This window comes from Manis javanica, chromosome 9, assembly GCF_040802235.1.
Source record: "Manis javanica isolate MJ-LG chromosome 9, MJ_LKY, whole genome shotgun sequence".
In the NCBI taxonomy this organism is placed as follows: Eukaryota; Metazoa; Chordata; class Mammalia; order Pholidota; family Manidae; genus Manis; species Manis javanica.
The window spans coordinates 85,290,463-85,311,383 of record NC_133164.1 but is presented as its reverse complement, the minus strand read 5'-3'; the positions used below and the strand labels follow the sequence as shown (position 1 = coordinate 85,311,383).

The 20,921-nt window shown below is 40.4% G+C and overlaps 1 long non-coding RNA gene across 1 annotated transcript in view; it reads right to left on the bottom strand.

Annotated features, from left to right (window-relative positions):
• The window catches only part of LOC140843537 (uncharacterized), a 43,117-nt gene extending 31,641 nt beyond the window's left edge, over positions 1 to 11,476 (bottom strand). Inside the window, exon 1 of the long non-coding RNA XR_012121383.1 lies at positions 11,356 to 11,476. This is a non-coding gene — a long non-coding RNA (uncharacterized lncRNA). The remainder of the gene's footprint in view (positions 1 to 11,355) is intronic.
• Positions 11,477 to 20,921: the final 9,445 nt, after the last annotated feature.

The following is a 20,921-nucleotide window of genomic DNA, read 5'->3' as shown; positions in this document are numbered from 1 at the left end:
TTTATCAAATCTGCCCTCCTTCCCAAATAAAGCATGTTGAACCACCTGCGTACTATATTAAACCCCAATGAACTCCACTGTCAGACCCCTCCAGAATGGCAGACCTTCAACTGTTGAAGCTATTGAGCATAATAACTTGGGGTCGCCAGCTTTAATCTGAAGCAGTGAGAGCACTGACTCACTCTTGCTCTCAGAGCACATGAAATCTGCTCTAGAAACTTCCCAAAAAACTAGAAAGGGCAGACCTGCTAGACGGAGGGCCCAGTCCTTGCAGCTATATAAACACTGAGCTTAACTAATAATAGGACTTATGTGTACATCTTGGTTTGGGAAGGTTTGGGAAAGTTTGGGGATATATACATATGTAATATAACCAAGTTTAGGGATATATATATATATGTAATTAACCAAAATTCTAACAATGATTATGACTAAGGATATTTATAGGCATTGCGATTGTGAATAAAGAGTTGTATTATTTCATGTATCGATTCTCTATGCTATTTTTTAATTTCCTATAATGAGGAAGATTTTTTAATCATTGAAAATGATCATAAAAGTAAATATATGATTCACAAAAATATGGTGTAATTTCCACATGCTTCATTATTTCATGCTTCATTATCCATCTGCCTATCCAATAGACAGAATGGTTTAATCTTGAAAACTCCCTTCCATACAAAAGAACAACCTTTTGAAACGAAGTGGGAAATAAGTGTATTATTTTAGAACAATATCAACAATAACAGTAACAAGCAGCAACTAATAAAAACACTGAGGGGGGAGGGGCCAAGAAGGCAGCATGAGTAGGGCAGAGGAAATCTCCTCCCAAAACCATACATATTTCTGAAATACAACAAATGCAACTATGCCTAACAGAGAGACCAGAAGATGCAGTACAACAGCCAGGCTACATCTACATCTGCAAGAACTCAGCATCTCATGAAAAGGGTAAGATACAAAGCCACGACCTGGCGGGACCAGAGCACTCCCCCCACCCCACCTCACTGGCGAGAGGAAAGGACTCAGAGTGGGGAGGTAGTGGAAGCACAGGACTGCTAAATAACCAGCCCTAGTAATCTGCACCAGGAGCATAGACACACATTGCATGGTGTACTGGATATTAGAGAAATGGAAAAGTAAAATCTGTGAGTGGGTCCCCACAGCCAGCTCCTCTGGAACAAAAGAAAACTTGGTGCTTTTAGAAAGGTCTTAAAGGAACAGGGGCTTCACAGCTGCATGGAATCATTTCAGGACACTCAGCTCAGCAGGCTGGGAATTCCAAGGAACTTCAGGAGCCCTAACCCCCTGGGTGGCAACACAGCTCTGAAGCCCTTCATGGTGATAAGCAGCCTGCCATTCATTCCCCCTGGCTGACCTGCAAGCAGACTGGCTGACCCAGCACAGCGGCAGAGCAGCTGGAGAGCGGCCCCACTCACAGCAACCACACACAGTCTCCTCCCAGTGCACAGCTAACCTGGACAGACTCAGAGGCTGCCACCAGCACACAGGTGCCCGGCACAGACAGAGAAAGCCGGAGAAAGGCAGAAAGGGGTGCCCTGTGTGAACACACCTAGCATGCAAGAGAACACACCTGGCATGCCTGCCACTCCCCGCAGGTCTCTGGGCTACCCAGAGGGCTGCCACGCCCACAGCAGCTCAGGGGATTAACCCAAAGGCTGCTCCCTGCTGACACAGGCAGCGGAGAAGGGCAAGGTGAACTGTAAGCAGGAAGGGACTTTGTTGCCCCAGCTGACACATATGCCACCTGCCTACAACCAACTCTATCACCATGAAAAGGCAGAAGAATCTGGTCCAGTCAAGAATCACCCAGACAACCCCAGAGAGAGGGCCTGGAGAAATAGATATAACCAATCTTCCTGAAAAATAATTCAAAATAAACATCATAACCATGCTGATGGACCTGCAGAGAAATATGCAAGAGCTAAGGGATGAAGTCAGGAAGGAGATTACAGAAATGAAACAATCTCTGGAAGGACTAAAGAGCAGACTGGATGAGGTGCAAGAGACTGTTAATGGAATAGAAATCAGAGAACAGGAATACAAAGAAGCTGAGGCAGAGAGAGATAAAAGTATCTCCAGGAATGAAAGAATATTAAGAGAACTGTGTGACCAATCCAAACAGAATACTATTGGCATTAAAGGGATACCAGAAGAAGAAGAGAGAGAAAAGGAATAGAAAGTGCCATTGAAGAAATAATTGTTGAAAAATTCCCCAAACTGAGGGAGGAAATAGACTTGCAGACCATGGAAGCCCACAGATTTCCCAACACAAGCGACCCAAGGAGGACAACACCAAAACACATAATAATTAAAATGGCAAAGATCAAAAACAATGACAGAGTATTAAAGGCAGCCAAAGACAGAAAAAAGATCATCTATAAAGGAAAATGCAACAGGCTATCATCAGACTTCTCAACAGAAACCTTACAGGCCAGAAGAGAATGGCATGATATACTTAATACAATGAAACAGAAGGGCCTTGAGCCAAGAATACTGTATCCAGCACAACAACTATCATTTCAAAATGAAGGAGGGACTAAACAATTCCCAGACAAGCAAAAGTTGAGGGAATTTGCCTCCCACAAACTATCTCTACAGGATATTTTAAAGGGACTGCTCTAGATGGAAGCACTCCTAAGGCTAAACAGATGTCACCAGAGAAAATAAAATCACAGCAAAGAAAGCAGACCAACCAAATACTAACTAAAAGCAAAAAATAAAACCAACTATGCACAAAAGCAGTCAAAGGAAACACAAAAGAATACAGAATAAAACACCTAACATATAAAAGAATGAAGGAGGAAGAAGAAGAAGAGAGAGAAATAAGGAATCATCAGACTGTGTTTATAATAGCTTAATAAGAGAGTTAGGTTAGACAGTTAGATAGTAAAGAGGCTACCCTTGAATCTTTGGTAACCACAAATCCAAAGCCTGCAATGGCAATAAGTATATATCTTTCAATAATCACCCTAAATGTAAATGGATTGAATGCACCAATCAAAAGACACAGAGTAATAGAATGGATAAAAAAGCAAGACCCATCTATATGCTGCTTACAAGAGACTCACCTCAAACCCAAAGACATACACAGACTAAAAGTCAAGGGATGGAAAAAGGTAGTTCATTCAAACAACAGGGAGAGAAAAAGCAGGTGTTGCAGTACTTGTATCAGACAAAATATACTTCAAAACAAAGAAAGTAACAAGAGATAAAGAAGGACATTACATAATGATAAAGGCAGCAGTCCAACAAGAGGATATAACCATTATAAATATATACGCACACAATACAGGAGCACTCACATATGTAAAACAAATACTAACAGAATTAAAGGAGGAAATAGAATGCAATGCATTCATTCTAGGAGACTTCAACACACCACTCACTCCAAAGGACAGATCAACCAGACAGAAAATAGGTAAGGACACAGAGGCACTGAACAACACACTAGAACAGATGAACCTAACAGATATATACAGAACTCTAGACCAAAAAGCAGGCAGATACACATTCTTCTCAAGTGCACATGGAATATTTTTAAGAATAGATCATATACTAGGCCACAAAAATAGCCTCAGTAAATTCAAAAAGATTGAAATTCTACCAACCAACTTCTCAGAACACAAAGATATAAAACTAGAAATAAATTGTACAAAGAAAACAAAAAGACTCATAAACACCTGGAGGCTTAACAACATGCTCCTAAAGAATCAATGGATCAATGATCAAATTAAAACTGAGATCAAGCATTTATATGGAGACAAATGACAACAAGAGCACAAAGCCCCAACTTCTGTGGGACTGAGTGAAGGCAGTTCTAAGAGGAAAGTATATAGCAAACCAGGCATATTTAAAGAAGGAAGAACAATCCCAAATGAATAGTCTAAAGTCACAATTATCGAAACTGGAAAAAGTAGAACAAATGAGGCCAAAAGTCAGCAGAAGGAAGGACATAATAAAAATCAGAGAAGAAATAAATAAAATTGAGAAGAATAAAAAGATAGAAAAAAATCAATGAAACCAAAAGCTGGTTCTTTGAGAAAATAAACAAAATAGATAAACCCCTAGCCACACATATTAAAAGAAAAAGAGAATTTACACACATAAACAGAATCAGAAATGCAAAAGGAAAAATTATGATGCATCCTACATAAATTCAAAGAATTATTAGAGAATACTATGAAAATCTATATGCTAACAAGCTGGAAAACCTAGGAGAAATGGACAACTTCCTAGAAAAATACAACCTTCCAAGACTGACCAAGGAAGAAACATAAAATCTAAACAGATCAATTCCAGCAATGAAATTGAACTGGTAATCAAAAAACTATCCAAGAAGAAAATGCCCAGGCCAGATGGATTCACCACTGAATTTTATCAGACATACAGAGAAGACATAATGCTCATTCTCCTTAAAGTTTTCCAAAAAATAGAAGAGGAGGGAATACTTCCAAACTCATTTTATGTAGCCAGCATCACTGTAATACCAAAACCAGGTAAAGACCCCATCAAAAAAGGAAATTACAGACCAATGTCCCTGATGAACATAGATGCAAAAATACTCAACAAAAGATTAGCAAATGAATTGAAAAATACATCAAAAGGATCATAAACCATGGTCAAGTGGGACTCATCTCAGGGATCCAAGGATGGTAGTACATTCAAAAATCCATCAACATCATCTACCACATCAACAAAAAGAAGGACAAAAACCACATGATCATCTCCATAGATGCTGAAAAAGCATTTGACAAAATTCAACATCCATTCATGATAAAAACTCTCAACAAAATGGGTATAGAGGACAAGTACCTCAACATAATAAAGGCCATATATGACAAACCTACAGCCAACATCATACTTAACAGCGAGAGGCTGAAAGCTTTTACTCTAAGGTCAGGAACAAGACAGGGATGCCCACTCTCCCCACTGTTATTCAACATAGTACTGGACGTCCTTGCCATAGCAATTAGACAAAACAAAGAAATACAAGGCATCCAGATTGGTAAAGAAGACGTCAAACTGTCACTATTTGCAGATGACATGATATTGTACATTAAAAACCCTAAAGACTTCACTCCAAAACTACTAGAACTAATGTCTGAATTCACCCAAGTTGCTAGATACAAAATTAATACACAGAAATCTGTTGCTTTCCTATACACTAATGATGAACTAGCAGAAAAAGAAATTAGGAAAATAATTCCTTTCACAATTGCATCAAAAAGAATAAAATACCTAGGAATAAACCTAACCAGGGCAATGAAATACCTATACCCTGAAAACTAAAAGACACTCTTAAGAGCAATTAGAGAGGACACTAACAAATAGAAACTCATCCCATGCTTTTGGCTAGGAAGAATTAATATTGTCAAAATGACCATCTTGCCTAAAGCAATCTACAGATTCAATGCAATCCCTATCAAAATAACAACAGTATTCTTCAACGAACTGGAACAAATAGTTTTAAAATTCATATGGAACCACAAAAGACCCTGAATAGCCAAAGCAATCCTGAAAAGGAAGAATAAAGTGGGGGGATCTCGCTTCCCCAACTTCAAGCTGCACTACAAAGCCACAATAATCAAGACAATTTGGTACTGGTACAAGAACAGACCCACAGACCAGTGGAACAGGATAGAGAGTCCAGATATAAACCCAAATATATATGGTCAATTAATAAATGATAAAGGAACCATAGACATACAATGGGGAAATGACAGCCTCTTGAACAGCTGGTGTTGGCAAAACTGGACAGCTACATGTAAGAGAATGAAACTGGATCATTGTCTAACCAAACACAGAGAAGTAAATTCAAAATGGATCAAAGACCTGAATATCATGAAACCATAAAACTCTTTGAAAAAAACATAGGCAAAAACCTCTTGGACATAAACATGAGCAACTTCTTCATGAACATATCCCCCTGGGCAAGGGAAACAAAAGCAAAAATGAACAAATGGGACTCTATCAAGCTGAAAAACTCCTGTACAGCAAAGGACACCATCAATAGAACAAAAAGGCATCCTGTAGTATGGGAGAATATATTGATAAATGGATATCTGATCTCATTTATGAATGGGTTGACATCTAAAATATATAAAGAGCTCACACACCTCAACAAACAAAAAGCAAATAATCCAATTAAAAAATGGGCACAGGATCTGAACAGACACTTCTCCAAAGAAGAAATTCAGATGGCCAACAGGCACATGAAAAGATGCTCCACATTGCTAATCATCAGGGAAATGCAAATTAAAACCACAATGAGATATCACCTCACACCCGTAAGGATCACCACCATCCAAAAGAAAAACAACAACAAATGTTGGCGAGGTTGTGGAGAAAGGAGAACCCTCCTACACTGCTGGTAGGAATGCAAATTACTTCAATCATTGTGGTAAGCAGTATGGAGGTTCCTCAAAAAAGTAAAAATAGAAATACCATTTGACCCAGGAATTCCACTCCTAGGAATTTACCCTAAGAATGCAGGAGCCCAATTCCAAAAAGACATATGCTCCTCTATATTTATCGCAGCACTATTTACAATTGCCAAGAAATGGAAGCAACCTAAGTGTCCATTAGTAGATGAACGGATAAAGAAGATGTGGTACATATACACAATGGAATATTATTCAGCCATAAGAAGAAAACAAATCCTACTGTTTGCAGCAACATGGATGTAGCTGGAGGGTATTATGCTCAGGGAAATAAGCCAGGCGGAAAAAGACAAGTATCAAATGATTTCACTCATTTGTGGAGTATAAGGACAAAGCAAAAACTAAAGGAATAAAACAGCAGCAGAAACACAAAACCCAAGAACGGACTAACAGTTACCAAAAGGAAAGGGACAGGGGATGGGTGGTAAGGGAGGGATAAGGGGAAAAATAAAAGGGGCATTACGAGTAGCATACATAATGTAGTGGGGCTCATGGGGAGTGCTGTGCAACACAGAGAAGACAAGTAGTGATTCTACAGCATCTTACTACACTGATAGACAGTGACTGTAATGGGGAATGTGGGGAGGACTTGGTGATGGGGGGAGTCTAGTAAACATAATGTTCCTCATGTAACTGTAGACCAATGATACAAAAAAAAAACCACTGAGATGTCATTGCCCACACCCAAATGCATTGTCTTACTCCTTCCCATATACCTACTTGCAGTGATGGGTATGCAGTAGCTTACTAACGACCGACTTTGAGTCCACTGCTCTTGTGTATATTTAAAAATGTAATTAGAACACAAAACAGGAAGGGACTGTTAGTAACTAAGTTACACTTAGAGTTCTGCCTGTGCAGGAGTCTACATGAGGATTATAGACATTATTACCCCAAAATAATTTCTCTCTTTTTAAATGATAATCCCTCAAGACCAGTTCTGAATTTATACTGGGCAGCAAATTATAGAACAGTACAAATGAATAAAGTAGAATTCAAAAAGGAAATAAATGGAAACTCTTACACAGATCAACATATTCCCAATGTGGTCACCATTATTAAACTTCTAACACTTGAATTTTTGAACAGGAGAGTTTAGGTTTATTTTGCTTCTTATGTTTATATTGAAAGAATATGGCAATAATAAACTTTCCAGACAAACCCTGAGTTGATTAGAAAATGCTTCGTGGATGCTTTTTTCAGGTGCATTGCAACACCGTTCAGAACCAGAACTGAAGGACATAGTGTGTGAGCAGACAGCAAGACTCTGAGTTCATAACCAACATAAAGCCAAAGCACATCCAGGATGTTTCTCAGAATGTAAATGAATTATAGTTAAACATACTTCAAGGAGGAAAGCGCCTCACCAACTCCAAGTGTGCCAGATGAAAAGAAGGAAGGAATAAAGCGTCCTAAGTCAGGACCAAGGGAAACAAGTGTGTAAGTAGAACTGCCAGGCAGAAAGTAAACAGTAACAGAGACATGTGGGCATTTCAGGTTTTAATTGTCATCCTGAATTGCAACCAGATGCAAAGCAAGTGTAGTAATCAGCACAAAGCAATGCTAACTCGCAGCAATGGAGATTTAAAATTTAATAATAAAACTTATTTTTTCTCCCTTCTGCATCTGACCTCTGGGGAAGACATGACCCAAATGTTCCAAAATAAGGAGTAAAGGTTCATTTAAGAAACATTTATTATTCCCTACAATTTCCACGTTAGTTTGATAGATGTTGTGGGAGATTTGGAGGAATAAAAAAGACTTCCTATGTGCATAAAAGTTGTAATTCAAGATTATTATAAATGATCCTTTTATAATTTAGACAAGTATAGGAATTCAAAGAGGGAAGTCACTACTTTTAGTCAAAGCATTTAAGAATGATATTCGGAAAGAGGTGGCTCTGGGCCTAGGTCTTAAACAGTACATAGCACTTCACCAGCAAGAAATGAGGAGAAACTAATTTAGGCAATATTGCAGGAAGGTACACAGTGAGAGTGACCAGAGCCACTGATAAAGGATTTATGCAGTAACAAATGACAGGAAGATATTTACTACAGTATGAAGAATTTTGAATGGAAGTTTAAAGCGTTTGGTGTAAAACAGTGAGTCATTTTTATTTTTAAGGAAAAGAGTCTGGAATCAAAATGGTGCTCTAGGAAATTAAATTTAGCAGCAGAATCACGATGAATCAAAGGGCAGAGCAATCAGAATAATGTGACCTCATAGGAAGCTATTGCAACATTGCAAAGAGGAGTCAAGGAGAGTGTGAACTAGACTTGGGTAGGCATAGATCATATGCTGACTGTGTCATGTCAGAGAAATGACAACCCTGAGAGAAAACGTGGAAAGACAGAGAAAGGAACTTGAGGGAAACCTTTGGGGGAAGTTAGGAAGGCAGAGGCCAAATCAGTGAAGGAGAAGTTTGTGGGCATGGAGTTTGGGAGAAGACAGAGTAAAGAAGGAGGAAGGCAGTGATATCAATAATGCACAGAAGACAGGGATGAATAAAGAAAATAAACATTGGCTTTCCTTGTTAGCCATTAGATTACTGCCAACTGTTGAATAAAGAAGGTTGTCTGAGTGGTGCTTGGGGAGAAGGGTAAAGTCCAGAACTTCGGTAGTGGATTCTGAAACTGGAAAGCGATCATGAAATAGGTAGCCTGACAAGGTCATATGCTGAAGAGAAGTGGGATTTCAGAGCCTAAAACGTAGCTGAGCACAGGCCCCAACATGGAAATTGGCCACTGAGACTAGAGGCATGACTCGCAGACACCAAGGAAGATGTTGATAGAAATCAATTTTGCAAAATTCTGATTTCTACTGCAAGTATTCCCTTGCATGTGGCTGGGCTCCTTCCTTCTGGAAGATGTGTTTGCTCTGAGACTAGGGTGGGGGGTGAGGGAGCATAAGGAGCACGTAAGATTACAGTTGTGAAGTTTTAGAGTGAAGGAAGGGAAAGAACAAATGATTTCCAAAGGCCAGGAAATTTTTAAAGCAGTATTCTTAGTATGATTTTACTGTGTAAAAGAAACTCCAGTTGAAAGGAAACTATCATAGCAGCACACAAGAGAGGAAATTAATTTATGAAACAATATTTAGATGAGGTAAAAACAAACAAACAAAAAACAATGGATGTGATCTAACACAGAGAGCAGGATAAAACTTGAAAAGGAAGAAGCATGTAATAGGCAGAAAACTACCACCCAAAATGTTCTTAGTGGGGAAGATGGATGGGAATAAAATTTTTGAATCTGAGAGACAAGAAGTTCAGGCCACCTTATTCTTCTAAATGAAAGTGGATTTTACATCTTCTGCTAAGATTATTAAGAGGTGGGGTGGGATTGCTGGCTTGAGGTGAACGGCAAATACAAAGAAACAGAAGGGATGTGTGGTGAATAAAAGGAGGTGAAGGTAGCCAGGATTTCAGAGGATACAGCCCGAGATGTATTGTGGCTTCACCCTGCAGCACTTTACAGCCGAGAAATAGAAAACAAAATGGTGCCTCTGACCTGGGACACAGACAACACAGGTTCATTCTGCTTCTGATTCTTGTAATTCTTCCAGACACGCAACTTGCCCCCCTTGTATTTGCACTTTAATCGGCATGACTGTTGTCACTCTGTCTTCTTTTGTGTTTTTACTTTTTTATTCCCATGCTGTGGTTTTGTTTTTGCCAAAAATGAAGTGTTTGACTCAAGAAAACATACCATGATAGTGTAAACAAAATTGCCCTCCAGAGAGGAAGCAGCTCTCTTTCTGTGACGGTAGCTTAAGAGCAGGCAGGGCATAGAGGAACTGAGTAAAACTGATTCTCAGTCCCTGAATGAAACTTTTGGGCAAAATCCTCAGGCTTTGGGGAAAGACTCTGAGGATTTGGGTGTAGATAACCAGGCATGTGACAGAACTTATTCTTTCTGTTTAGAGGTCAACTTTGTATGTTTCATCTAATTCCAGGAATTTCATCTACATCATTTGTTAGGGCTTATGTTAGACACCTCACCTGTGTTTTAAATCTTCACAAATAGAGCTGCTGCGGTACTTGGGGGTATCCCACTGAAGGCCATAGGAACCCTGGGGTCCCATTGACTGTTTTCTCTCCTGCATACAAATGTGTAAACCCATGTGTTAGGGCTTTATTAGCATGAGGAAATTAGTTCCAGCTTGGTAATGACCTGCCACCTTCCCTGAGGCACATTAGCCTGAGGCAAATCATTAGAGTATTATTTGCATTTTTGAAAGCCATTATCAGGAAAGTTACACAAAACAAACATCTCAGAAGCGACAACAATGACTCCATAAGGCCCTTGGATGAAGTTTCTAAGATCTTCTTAAATTTATATTTTCAAATGAATTTAGCCTGGAACTCCAATTATGACAACAGAAGTATCTTGTGGGTTCTGGTTATCCCACTGAATAACAACTTAAACTTACAGTGCCCATCAATGTAGAACATTCCACAAATATTTTCATATTTTATATATAAAGGAGGTATTATTATATAGGTTTTACTGGTGAAAAGTTGAAATCTAGAAAAGCTAAGTGGCTTGCCCAGTCCTAACTTGCACAGCTAGCATGAGAAAGGAGCTCTGATTTCCACACAGGCCTCTTTCCACCCAACTCTTTGCGGGGCCAGGGCTGGAGCTCTGCGATCACCACCTGGGGCGCTGTCAGGTCAGAGTAGATCGCAGGTCAGAGATCTGGATCTTAGTTTCAGTTACATTTCTAAGGAGGTATGTGTTCTTAGGAATGTCATTTGATCTCCCTAGACACCAGGTTCAGTTTTAGGGAAGCGAGGGAGGGAGGAAGGAAGGAAGGGAGGGAGGAAGGGAGGGAGGGAGGAAGGAGGAACTAGGTTAATAAACTAGGTTGAGAACATCATCAATAGCATTACATCTGGCTTTTCACTTTGAAACCAGTGACTGCAGAGCTCACAAGAGACGATTCATTGCGTCCTTCCCATCCTGGGATACTCTGTGAAGGCAGTGGCGCCAGCCATGGACTTTACGTGATCATCACCAACAAGCGGCGAAGTTCGTTGTTGGCTGGCGGATGCACGTGCCCGCTCAGCCGTGGATGTGCGCTTCCATCTGGCAAGTCCTGGAAGTGAGGTGTGAGGCTCATTGGAGCAGTCATTCTTCCCTGTCCTTTCATTTCAAAACCATTTTCAGTGAAGAAGGTATGATATGTGACTGGTTCTTTGGAGGAGAATTCTAGGCAATTGGAAAGCAAGTTCATTTGTTGTTTCCTTTTTCTGTTCTTAAATAAAATAGCTTTTACTTAACCTTCCTCTCTTCCTTCCTTGGTCATTGCTGACTGCTGGATGCACCTGCCGCTGGGTGATGATCACGTAAAGTCCATGGCTGGCGCCACTGCCTTCACAGAGTATCCCAGGATGGGAAGGATGCAGTGAATCGTCTCTTGTGAGCTCTGCAATCACTGGTTTCAAAGTGAAAAGCCAGATGTAATGTGATTGATGATGTTCTCAACCTAGTTTTATTAAAGAATATAAAAAGGAGGGGATATGGGAGATACTCCCCATGACCACTGAGGGGACAGAAAAATCTAACTTCATAGTGTGTAAGACAAAAGATACCCAAACAATGAGATGAGGACCCAGACTTCACAACTGTCCACCCTTCTTATGATACCAGGGCCACAAAGTAGTCAGTGCCGGGTGACTTCCCACCAGGTTGGAAGCTAAGGAAGACATTTGGATTCAAAATCAACATCCTCCCTCTTCTTCTAGTCCTCCACCTGCCCCCTCCACAACTCAAGCATTAGAGGGATGATGAAACTCACTATTGGGATATCCACTTATCAGCCAGTCAACCAATGAAATGTCCTTCACTCTAGACATCCCTTCCATGCTTCTTTTTATTTCCTCTACTATGATGTTTTCAGCAGTTTGGAAATCTTAACACATCCTCTGTCACACTGTAGGTGGACTCCAATCTGCAGGCACTTCTCTCTCTGGCCAGAACTTGGTGGTACAAAAAGACCAGAGCTGAAAATACTTCCCCTCTGTCCTATACATTTCTGCCCTGTTTCATTTTTTCCTGACCTCATGCTGCAGCTGCAGATACCAGCCTTGTCCACACCACTCTTTTCTTAGCCACTGCCTGGCACACCCCATGCCCAGACCTGACATTTCCCAGCCTGGACCATGCACTGACAGGTAAAGGTTAACTTGTTCCAACTGATTCTTTAATTTCCTGAACATGGACATCCCAGAGAAGGAGCTGGCCTCCTACAGAGCTCCAGACAAATCTGTTCCAGCCAAGTGCTAAAGGCAAGCAGTCTAGGCAGCTTGCTGAGGTTATGACCACGAGACCTGGCCCCCAGCTCCTGATCAGAGCAGGGAGGAGCTGGTCCTTCTCCAATCATCCAGCCCCTCACCAGAGCCCTCTCCCAAAGTCTTTCTGACACTGCCAGATTGCTGTGCACTTCTGAGAATATGTTATGCTGTCCTGTCTAGAATGCAGTGTGGGGAGAATATAATTCTTTCCCATGAGTTTCTCCTAATAAACTCTTTCAGAAAGCTTGATGTGTGCCTTTGGGTGATTAGTGTCAGTTTTCTCAATAAAACCATCTAAGTTTTAATTAGTTCTGAGAATTTTGAAATATTTTTTGATAGTGACATAAAGTAAAAAAAAAAAGGATAGCAAGAAAATAATTAGCAATGGGTCAAACCTTGAACCAACTGGTGAAGGAATCAGCAGAGCACATAAGTTCCTGTCTTCAAGTCTTTGTTTCTCAGCTGTGAAAAACTCCATTTATCTCTTAGTGATGAACTAATCTCACTTGTTACCTCTTCTTGTTAAAGACCTTCCTGAGAATTTTCTTCAAAATGAAATGTAGCAAAGATTTTCAGTTAAGTTTCAGTATTGTCTGTTTTTTTTGTTTTCCATCTTTTTAACATTTTCAGACAAGAGAATTGCAATAACTATAGCCGCTTGAGATCCCAGGAATCCTTACATGAATTTCCCCAGCTCCTTTCCACACCTATGTTTGAATGGAAGGAGAAGAGACAGGCTGGATAGAGGTAAGTGGAGTTGCGGCCAAGCCAACTTGGTAATGATGTGTACATTCAGAGCCATGCTTTACCTGGGACCCTAGAGACTGCACTGTGGGTGGAAGGAAAGCCAGAAATCCAACATCCAGAGATAAAGCCAAGCTGGAAGCGATGAGGCTATCCAGACATCACCGAGGAGAAAACCAGGAAGGAGGTGGAGGCATGCGCTACATCAGATAGAATTTCTACTGTTTTCTGTGATCTCTATTCCTAACTAATCTGATTGACCCAAGCACTTTTGTAGAGTTTTGTCCCAGGAACATTGTTCCCTGACTGTCTCTACTGTCAGGACTCTTATTTGGGGTCAAAAGTGGGGAGAGCCAGGAGTTTACCATAAGTGGTCCACTGCAGACTTGATGTCAGGCTCAGCAGCAGCAACATGGAAAACTCCAGGCAAAGAGGCAGGTAGGCATCATGTCATATGTCAGGGTTCAAGGTGATGGCTGGTTGCAATGTAAAATTCTAGAAATTTTAAAGTGGACCAATAGCAAAACTGAGATGGTGCTAAGCCACAGAACTCTAGAACCAGGGCTCCATGTGATTCTCTGCCAAGAGTTTTGATTGGTCCCAGAACCCAGAGAGATGCCGATCCAGACTTTTGAAATGAATAGAACTATAGACAAAGAATCAACTTTTACTAGTTGAGGTGTTCCTTTACCATCACTTATTCATTCATTCAAAAAACATGTAGTGAGCCAGGCTGCTAAATGCTGGGTCAGAGCTAAGAATAAGATGGCTAAGGTTCATGACCTCAAGGAGCTGGGAGTAAGCTCCATAGAGCTAGTGTGACACCCTTCTCCAGGAGGAACATTCTCCACACATTTTTCTTATTGGGAATTGTCTACACATGCTAAAACAGCAAAACAGAGGTGCCTATAGACACCAAATATGCACTTAAGCAAGGCAGATTAACTACAGAGATAAAAGCAGAATTTTATGACCTGAGTACTGATTTCTATAATCCTGGCCACAAGAAAAGGAAGAAGAATTTTAAAAATGATGTGAGTAAAGAGAAAAATAATATGGACACTAATATTTTTAAAAAGCATTCTCCTTCAGAGACCCTGAAATCACACAAGAACCCCAAACTGGAAGGCTGCAGAGAATAATTAACTCCTGACTGAAGCCTTAGGAAAAAGCACTGGACTATACAAAGGACTTGACCAAGCCGACTGAAAGAGGGCAACTGCAACACTTGAACTATTTTGAGCAGAGTAGAGATCCCAAAATTGGCTAAAGAATCATCTAGAAAGAATTCTCAACCACCAACAATAGGATGGATATCAGAATCCAACATGACAGAATGAAAAGGAAGAAATGAAAACAGAGTATCTCTGTAAGGCTCTAAGGGAAGTGGACCACGGGGCAGGGGCAGGCAAACGTTTTCTGTAAGGCCTCAGCAGTAAAGACTTAGGCTTTGCAAGTCCTATGGGCTCTACTGCAACTACTCATGTCCACCACAAAATTGCCAACAAAATTGTGTTCCAGCAAAATTTTATTTACAAAAACAAAAGATATGCCGATATGGCCCACAGACTATGGTTTGCCAACCCCTGTGGTAGGTATATCTCATTTTGCAATGAATTTAAAACCCAAAGATCAACTCAAATGCCTGGCATTTGTACTACCATCCCTCCCTTCCATATTTATGAACATTTCTGTATGATGTTGAACATATTATTTAACTTCAACTAAGTCTGTTTTCTCATCCTGTAATAGTATCTACATCATAAGATCGTATAAAATGAATTATCAAAACACTTAATGTCATGCCTAATCCTTACTAAATCAATAATGGATGACAGCAATTGTTGCTAGTGTCATCTCCAACAATTAATTATTGCACTCTGCTAATCAATAATTGTGCTCTTTCCACTGCTACATGTGCCTCTATCAATTGATCTACACTGGTACTCAAGTTAAAACCCATGTATTGATCCTAATCTTTGCCTTTTTGGGAACTATTCAAAATTCTACACCTCTTCCTTCTTGTTTCACGCAGTTTGTTTTCTTGCCTTTTTAGCTATGTTTAAAAGCTTTGACGAGCTCAAAGGACACAGCAGGATATAACCAGTGTTCCAAGAGTTTTGTTCTGATTCAAAAATGAGCCTGAGATGGTAAAAAAAGCCTCAGCAGAAATAGTCTGTGAGGTCAGGGTAAGGTAAACAAGCTATTTCCAGGAGCTAGAGAGCAAACTAGAGGTATAGAATTAGGTCCTGGACTCGGAGCCTAGGGGATTTCATGACATCACAGGAATATGGTCCTCCTTTTATAATTTTTTGTAAGCCTTAGGGCTCCTTCACACAGACTCAGATTCCATCAGTCTTTCACATAGGATATACGCACAGAGGGAGAGGAAGATAAGGTACCTTTTGAAGTACCTAGTCTTTCTGGTACAGAAAAAGAGGGTGGTAAGAATGTCTTCTGATTACATATATATGGAATTCTTTTCTGGCCCTTACATTCCACTCTTCTTAAAAGACTGGGTGTAGGTGCCCAAAGAATAAACTTAAGTATGGGAGGCCAGTCACCTATTGTATGTGCCTGGAAGCTCTTTCTCTTCTGGGAAACACCTGTCAAGTTCCCCACACACTCCCAGGCCTCCCACTCACCATCATGGGGCAGACGAAGAAGGAGCTAGATGGGGCACCTGGAGGTGTTATGTTTGACTCTTGGCCAAAATAAGGGCAATGGGATTTATAATATTCGAGATTTCCTACTAGGAAAATGCAATTGTCATTATGTGACTTATAGATGTTTGCCAAGGCTAAGGTATAATCATTTTGCAATATACAAGTGTGCCAAGTAATACCTTGTACACCTTAAACTTACACAATATAATTCATCAATGATATCCCAATAAAGCTGGAACACAACAACAACAAAAAAGACAAGAAGGAGAGAAAAAACATCCCAAACTCTCCTGGAAACTCTCCCACCACCACCCCCACATTTGGCACCAGACTTCCTGGACCTGGAACCTATGCAAGTCACAGGCCTGCAAACTGAATTCTCAGGAGAGAATCTCTCCGTTCAAGAGCAAAGCAAGCAAGAGCAAAGCAGGCACCTTTCTTTGGTACTTTGACGTTCACATGTTTAATATGTAGTATTTTCATTCTTGATCAGTTCTAACATCATCCAGTTTCCAATATTCTTTCACTCATGAATGACTTCATAAACATATGAAGATGTTCAACGTCACTCAAAGCCATAAAGCAATGTCTTGCTAATGGGTTTCAGCCCGGGCAAGTTTGCTATGGATTCAATGTGACCAAAGAAATTGACAGTAGAACACTCTTTGGGATGAAAGGGTTTATTACCCAGCTTGTTCTCCAGCGGTAGGTAGAGCCCTAGCATCTCTGCCTCCACCCAGAGCACAGGGCCAAGCTCTCTGTATAACACAGTAATAGCTTATTGCCTAAAGGTGTGGAAGTGGTAGCCTAGCAACAAGCCAGTTACATCATCAGGTGGTTTAAGTTCAATGAGGATCCTGGCCATAGGAACCCCAACATCCCCACAGCAAGAAATAAAAATGAGAGATATCATCTAATTTCCTTCTAATGGATAGAAAATAGGTTGGATGGGGATGTGGAGATGGAGAAATTCATACATTGTTGGTAGAAAGGTAAACTGATACAACTATTTCAGATAACAATTTAGAATTACCTAGTAAAGCCAAATATAAGAGACACAAAACCTATGAGTCTGCAGTTCCAATTCTGGAATGTTCCCTAGGGAACACACACAAATTCACAAAGAGGTTTCCCACAGCAATCTTTGTAAACACAAAAAAATAGCACATAATTGAATATGGGCTACAGCTGGTTCATGCAACAGATACTACAAATTATTTCAAATGAATAAACTATAGCTATACATGTCTACATAAACAGAATTCAATAATGAAATGAAATTAAGTAATGAAAAGTGGAGAGAAAAAAGATGATTAAAAGGGATGTTTATCCTATAAATTAATGGATTATTTAAGTCCCCCAAATGTTTAGTATCAGTCTATGTAGAAAAATACAAATATGTATGTTAGAATGATATTCAAAAAAAGTTCAGCCCCCAATTGCAACTCAGAACCACCCAGAGATTGCTGATCCTACACTCCTCACTACTCACACAGAAACCCACACTTCTGGATAGCCTGCCCACATGTAGCTTCCCTATGCCAACAGCCTCCAATCAGGTCAAACCTGATTGTTTTCCCCTTTTTCCAACTTTAAACCTTTCCTATTCCTCTGCCTGCCTTTAAGCCTGTGCCAAAACACAGGTGGTAGAGTTTGACTCTCGAGTAAGCTCTGAATAAATAGCCTGGGACAGTTCTCAAAAAAAAAGGGAAAGAAATTGCAATAGTGATTATTCAACATAAAGATGCAGAAGGGCTTTAGAAAAATACCACAAAATATTAATATAAGCTAAATTATGCAGATGAGTATATAGTTGTCTTACATAGAATTTCCTCTAACTCCTTTGCATTTGAAATGCTTATTAAGTATATGTATTGGTTGAAGTTGTTATACCGAATTGATATACAAGGAGATGTTAAGGCAAAAGCTGTAGAAAGCAATAGCTGTTCCTGGGTCTGCACACTGCTCCAGGGCCCTCCTGGAACCTGGATTACAGAAGACAATCATCACTACAAAAAAAAAAAGCAAAAAAAAGCCTCCTTCTTTTGTTGTTTTTTAGCTCAGCTGACTTGGATTTCTATTACTGGCAAACAAAAAATACTAAGTAATCTTGAAATGATTGGAGGTTTTAGAGAATTCTTACTTTCCTGCAGTCTCCAAGTATCCTAACCATGCCAGCATACCTGTTTCAGGTGTAGAGGAAGCGTATTTTGGGGTGGACATTCCACTACCCTTGAGGAGTGTGGATAAAATGAGAGTTCCTGTGGCCAGGATTCTCACCTGGCCCTGGTTGGCTAGCTCACTGCACACATGCAGGCAATACGTTACTATTGACTCTATATAAAGAGCTCTGCCCAGTGTTCTGGGCGACATGGTGGCATGGCTGCAAGGCTGCAGGAGAGCAGAGCAGAGGCTGGAGTGGTGGTAGCGCTGAAGACAGAGGTCCAGAGGCAGAGACCGGCTTGCTGTGTGGAGATCCGCTCTGAGTAAACAAGATCTTAGTGATTGACCTGCCACCATGGAAATAAAGTTGGGTATAACCCTTTCACCCCAAGACCATTCTACTGTCATTCCTTTGGTCACATTGAATCCATAGTGAACTTGCCCGGGACTGAAACCTATTGGCAAGACAAGGAGCCTATAGCCTGTGAGTTGTCCATATCAAGTGTAGAACCCTCATGCAGGTTTCCAGGGGCAATAAAAGATGCCAGGGACCTGGAGACCCAAATTCAGTTTAGAAGTGGCTCCAAGAAGACGAGAGCCCACGAGATCAAAAGTCAAAGTAAGAAACATTATCCTGGGGGGAGTCTATGGACAGAATTGTCTCCTCTCCCTGGGGGGAGAATCAAATATCTGCATGGCTAAGCCCCACTCCAGTCACTACAATGGTGGCATGTCCCCACGTCCAGGTGAAAGATAAGGAACCTGTGAGTTCCTGTGAAACCACGTACTGAGGAGTGTTGGGAATTCTGTGTGAGCTCTTGCTCTAGTGACAGAGTAGCCTCTAAATTATTCTAATGAATCACATCTTAAATTAGAGTAATGGCTCCTGGAGAAACAAACCTGTCCGACCCGGGGCTGACTCCCTTCATCCTCTAATGACAATTTGTCCTCCTAAAGCCTCCACCTCCACCTCATGTGTGCCACTGTATGACCTGCTTCCTCACACTTCCATCCAATAATGTCATAACAATAGGCAAGTTCTTGTGTATGCTTTTGAGTTGCTATTTCTGTTTTCAGTACAGGGCATGAATATAAGATTCCCAAAGTAACTTTTACTATCTGTCTATGTCCAGTATTTTACAATGCTAATCTCAGAATACTCTCCCACATGTGATGGTTAATGTTATGGGTCCACTTGACTGGGTTAAAGGATGCCTGGATAGCTGGGAAAACATTATTTTGTGGTCTGTCTCTATGGGTGTTTCCAAAAGAGATTAGCATTTAAATGAACAGACTGAGTAAAGAAGATTGTCCTCACCAAAGTGGGAGGGCATCATGCAACCCACTGAGGGTCTGAATAGAACAGAAAGGTACAGGAAGGAAGAATTCTCTCTTGCTTGAGTGGGGACATCCACCTTCTCCTGCCCTCAGACAAGGGCACTGCTGGTTCTCAGGCTTTAGGACGCAGACCAGGACTTACGCTGTCAGCTCCCCACTGCACACCCTCATTCTCAGACCTTCAAGCTCAGGATGAATTACACCAACCACTTTACTCGTTCTCCAGTGTGCAGACAGCAGATCATGGGACTTCTTGGCCTCCATAATAGCCATGTGAGCCAATTCCTATAATAAATCTCCTCTCATATATACATACTATGTATATATGTTCTGCTGGTTCCGTTTCTCTGAAGAACCTTGACTAGCACACCAATCTTTATTTTTAAGAACAAGGTACTATTTTAGAATGTAGTTTTTATTTTTTCATGGTTTCTTTATTTGTAATCCATTCTGTCTCATGGTTTTTACTGTGCCTTGAGCTGGGTGCAAGCAAATTCGTCACATCATTTGCATGATACAATATTTTAAAATACGTTCTGCCTTGCTTCATATTTTTGCTTTCCATTATTTTCAAAATATCTGCAGATTGCTTTTCCCAAAAACAAGATTTCTAGAAATCTTATCATTCAGTTTTCCTGATGTATAGCACACCGTATTTCATGTACATTATTTCAAATGGATTTTCAACATGCATAAAATAATCCACATGAAATGTTTTCCCTAAGTAAGTTCTCAGCAAATTGGATAGGGAAAATGAAAGAATGAGCAACATTATAGAAATGACTACAGTTTTATTATTGAACATCATTTAAGGGAAATTCTTGGCCAAAAATCAGGGAAGGGGTTTGTTCTCCTCCTTCCCTGCCCTAAATTGACTAATTGGTTAATTTTAAAAAGCAGTGCATTTTTAAAAGGTTCAAAACTCCAAGCTACAAACATGAGTCACAAGGGTTTTTGACGAAGTTTGTTTTTTTTAAAGACAATATTAACTAGTGATCAGATATTAACCCCACTGTTTTCTCAGCCCTCTGCTCATGTGATATCATTGCCTGATTGTTCCACACATCTGAACAGAACTGGAGATCCTCACCACACACCAACACGTGTACCCCCATCTGCGGAGGATGGACAGACAGGATTTATGAGCAGGCAGCCGCCGTGGTCACAGTCAGGACTGTGCTTCTTCCTTATAAAATGACCTCTCTCCATCTTTTACACCTTCAGTAATTCATAGTAATGACACCCAGTTAC